We start from the raw sequence: 5,000 nt of genomic DNA on the forward strand, positions 1-5,000 counted from the left end.
AGGCCAGCCTGAATCTCCGCGGCCACGGATCGGGCCCCTGGAAGTCTGAAAAAAAATTTCACCGACCCCAAAAGGGGTGCCGGGGGGGCATCCAGACCACTCCCCGGACATAATAAAGAAAAAAACGGAAAAAAGGATCGGGACCACCCGAGGCAGGGGAGTCACCAGGTCAACCCGGAGCCTGCCCCCGCGGGCTGGGGCCGGGCGGACCCCAATGCGCCCCGGTTCCCCTGCCCCGGGCTCGGGGCTTCATTCCCGTCCGGACACCAGGTCAACCCGGAGCCTGCCCCCGCGGGCTGGGGCCGGGCGGACCCCACTGCGCCCGGGTTCCCCTGCCACGGGAAACGGGCTTCATTCCCGTCCGGACACCAGGTCAACCCGGAGCCTGCCCACGCGGGCTGGGGCCGGGCGGACCCCACTGCGCCCGCGGTCCCCTGCCACGGGCTCCGGGCTTCATTCCCGTCCGGACACCAGGTCAACCCGGAGCCTGCCCACGCGGGCTGGGGCCGGGCGGACCCCACTGCGCCCGCGTTCCCCTGCCACGGGCTCCGGGCTTCATTCCCGTCCGGACACCAGGTCAACCCGGAGCCTCCCCCGCGGGCTGGGGCCGGGCGGACCCCACTGCGCCCGGGTTCCCCTGCCACGGGCTCCGGGCTTCATTCCCGTCGGGACACCATGTCAACCCGGAGCCTGCCCCCCCGCGGACAACTCTCCCAGGCCAGCCTGCGACGCCGTGGCCAGGGATCGGACCCCTGGAAGTCTTTAAAAAATTTTTTTCACCGACCCCAAAAGGGGTTCTGGGGGGCATGCAGACCGCTCTCCGGACCCAAAAAAAAAAAAAAAAAAACGGAAAAAAGGATCGGGCCCGCCCGAGGCAGGGGAGTCCCCGGGTCAACCCGGAGCCTCTGCCAGAGAAGTCCCGCCAGCCCAGCCTGAATCTCCGCGGCCACGGATCGGGCCCCTGGAAGTCTGAAAAAAAATTTCACCGACCCCAAAAGGGGTGCCGGGGGGGCATCCAGACCACTCCCCGGACATAATAAAGAAAAAAACGGAAAAAAGGATCGGGACCACCCGAGGCAGGGGAGTCACCAGGTCAACCCGGAGCCTGCCCCCGCGGGCTGGGGCCGGGCGGACCCCACTGCGCCCGGGTTCCCCTGCCACGGGCTCGGGGCTTCATTCCCGTCCGGACACCAGGTCAACCCGGAGCCTGCCCCCGCGGGCTGGGGACGGGCGGACCCCACTGCGCCCGCTTTCCCCTGCCACGGGCTCCGGGCTTCATTCCCGTCCGGACACCAGGTCAACCCGGAGCCTGCCCCCCCGCGGACAACTCTCCCAGCCCAGCCTGCGACGCCGTGGCCAGGGATCGGACCCCTGGAAGTCTTTAAAAAATTTTTTTCACCGACCCCAAAAGGGGTTCTGGGGGGCATCCAGACCGCTCTCCGGACCCAAAAAGAAAAAAAAAAAAAAACCGGAAAAAAGGATCGGGCCCGCCCGAGGCAGGGGAGTCCCCGGGTCAACCCGGAGCCTCTGCCAGAGAAGTCCCGCCAGCCCAGCCTGAATCTCCGCGGCCACGGATCGGGCCCCTGGAAGTCTGAAAAAAAATTTGACCGACCCCAAAAGGGGTGCCGGGGGGGCACCCAGACCACTCTCCGGACATAATAAAAAAAAAGGAAAAAACCGGAAAAAAGGATCGGGACCACCCGAGGCAGGGGAGTCACCAGGTCAACCCGGAGCCTGCCCCCGCGGGCTGGGGCCGGGCGAACCCCAATGCGCCGCGGTTCCCCTGCCACGGGCTCGGGGCTTCATTCCCGTCCGGACACCAGGTCAACCCGGAGCCTGCCCCCGCGGGCTGGGGACGGGCGGACCCCACTGCGCCCGCTTTCCCCTGCCACGGGCTCCGGGCTTCATTCCCGTCCGGACACCAGGTCAACCCGGAGCCTGCACCGCGCGCTGGTGCCGGACGGACCCCGCACCGCCCGGGTCCCCCTGCACCGGGCTCGGGGCTTCATTCCCGTCCGGACACCAGGTCAACCCGGAGCCTGCCCCCGCGGGCTGGGGACGGGCGGACCCCACTGCGCCCGCTTTCCCCTGCCACGGGCTCCGGGCTTCATTCCCGTCCGGACACCAGGTCAACCCGGAGCCTGCCCCCCCGCGGACAACTCTCCCAGCCCAGCCTGCGACGCCGTGGCAAGGGATCGGACCCCTGGAAGTCTTTAAAAAATTTTTTTCACCGACCCCAAAAGGGGTTCTGGGGGGCATCCAGACCGCTCTCCGGACCCAAAAAGAAAAAAAAAAAAAAATGGAAAAACGGATCGGGCCCGCCCAAGGCAGGGGAGTCCCCGGGTCAACCCGGAGCCTCTGCCAGAGAAGTCCCGCCAGCCCAGCCTGAATCTCCGCGGCCACGGATCGGGCCCCTGGAAGTCTGAATAAAAATTTGACCGACCCCAAAAGGGGTGCCGGGGGGGCACCCAGACCACTCTCCGGACATAATAAAAAAAAAAGAAAAAACCGGAAAAAAGGATCGGGACCACCCGAGGCAGGGGAGTCACCAGGTCAACCCGGAGCCTGCCCCCGCGGGCTGGGGACGGGCGGACCCCACTGCGCCCGGGTTCCCCTGCCACGGGCTCGGGGCTTCATTCCCGTCCGGACACCAGGTCAACCCGGAGCCTGCCCCCGCGGGCTGGGGACGGGCGGACCCCACTGCGCCCGCTTTCCCCTGCCACGGGCTCCGGGCTTCATTCCCGTCCGGACACCAGGTCAACCCGGAGCCTGCACCGCGCGCTGGTGCCGGACGGACCCCGCCCCGCCCGGGTCCCCCTGCACCGGGCTCGGGGCTTCATTCCCGTCCGGACACCAGGTCAACCCGGAGCCTGCCCCCGCGGGCTGGGGCCGGGCGTACACCACTGCGCCCGGGTTCCCCTGCCACGGGCTCCGGGCTTCATTCCCGTCGGGACACCATGTCAACCCGGAGCCTGCCCCCCCGCGGACAACTCTCCCAGCCCAGCCTGCGACGCCGTGGCAAGGGATCGGACCCCTGGAAGTCTTTAAAAAATTTTTTTCACCGACCCCAAAAGGGGTTCTGGGGGGCATCCAGACCAGTCTCCGGACCCAAAAAGAAAAAAAAAAAAAAAAACGGAAAAACGGATCGGGCCCGCCCAAGGCAGGGGAGTCCCCGGGTCAACCCGGAGCCTCTGCCAGAGAAGTCCCGCCAGCCCAGCCTGAATCTCCGCGGCCACGGATCGGGCCCCTGGAAGTCTGAAAATTTTTTTTCTTCGACCCCAAAAGGGGTGCCTGGGGGGCATCCCGACCACTCGCCGGCCCAAAAAAAAAAACGGAAAAAAGGATCGGGCCCACCCGAGGCAGGGGAGTCACCAGGTCAACCCGGAGCCTGCACCGCGGGATGGGGCAGGACGGACACCGCTCCGCCCGGGTCACCCTGCCCCGGGTACGGGGGTTCACTCCCGTCCGGACACCAGGTCAACCCTATACTTTCAACGGGTTTACCTGGTGGCCCGTTCGCTTTTCGGCCACCAGGTCAACCCTATACTTTCAACGGGTTTACCTGGTGGCCCGTTCGCTTTTCGGCCACCAGGTCAACCCTATACTTTCAATGGGTTTACCTGGTGGCCGCTTCGCTTCTCGGCCACCAGGTCAACCCTATACTTTCAATGGGTTTACCTGGTGCCCGTTCGCTTTTCGGCCACCAGGTCAACCCTATACTTTCAATGGGTTGACCTGGTGGCCGGTTCGCTTTTCGGCCACCAGGTCAACCCTATACTTTCAACGGGTTTACCTGGTGGCCCGTTCGCTTTTCGGCCACCAGGTCAACCCTATACTTTCAATGGGTTTACCTGGTGGCCGGTTCGCTTTTCGGCCACCAGGTCAACCCTATACTTTCAATGGGTTTACCTGGTGGCCGCTTCGCTTCTCGGCCACCAGGTCAACCCTATACTTTCAACGGGTTTACCTGGTGGCCCGTTCGCTTTTCGGCCACCAGGTCAACCCTATACTTTCAATGGGTTTACCTGGTGGCCGGTTCGCTTCTCGGCCACCAGGTCAACCCTATACTTTCAACGGGTTGACCTGGTGGCCCGTTCGCTTTTCGGCCACCAGGTCAACCCTATACTTTCAATGGGTTTACCTGGTGGCCGCTTCGCTTCTCGGCCACCAGGTCAACCCTATACTTTCAATGGGTTTACCTGGTGGCCGGTTCGCTTTTCGGCCACCAGGTCAACCCTATACTTTCAACGGGTTTACCTGGTGCCCGTTCGCTTTTCGGCCACCAGGTCAACCCTATACTTTCAATGGGTTGACCTGGTGGCCGGTTCGCTTTTCGGCCACCAGGTCAACCCTATACTTTCAACGGGTTTACCTGGTGGCCCGTTCGCTTTTCGGCCACCAGGTCAACCCTATACTTTCAATGGGTTTACCTGGTGGCCGGTTCGCTTTTCGGCCACCAGGTCAACCCTATACTTTCAACGGGTTTACCTGGTGGCCCGTTCGCTTTTCGGCCACCAGGTCAACCCTATACTTTCAATGGGTTTACCTGGTGGCCGGTTCGCTTCTCGGCCACCAGGTCAACCCTATACTTTCAACGGGTTTACCTGGTGGCCCGTTCGCTTTTCGGCCACCAGGTCAACCCTATACTTTCAATGGGTTTACCTGGTGGCCGGTTCGCTTCTCGGCCACCAGGTCAACCCGGTTCCCGCCCCCGAGGGCTGGGGCCGGCGGACCCCGCTCCGTCCCGGGTGCCCCAGCCCCGGAGCCCCGGGCTTAATTGTCCTCCGGCCACCAGGTCAACCCGGTTCCTGCCCCCGCGGGCTGGGGCCGGCGGACCCCGCTCCGTCCCGGGTGCCCCAGCCCCGGAGCCCCGGGCTTAATTGTCCTCCGGCCACCAGGTCAACCCGGTTCCTGCCCCCACGGGCTGGGGCCGGCGGACCCCGCTCCGTCCCGGGTGCCCCAGCCCCGGAGCCCCGGGCTTAATTGTCCTCCGGCCACCA

This window comes from Eretmochelys imbricata, unplaced genomic scaffold, assembly GCF_965152235.1.
Source record: "Eretmochelys imbricata isolate rEreImb1 unplaced genomic scaffold, rEreImb1.hap1 Scaffold_36, whole genome shotgun sequence".
NCBI lineage: Eukaryota > Metazoa > Chordata > Testudines > Cheloniidae > Eretmochelys > Eretmochelys imbricata.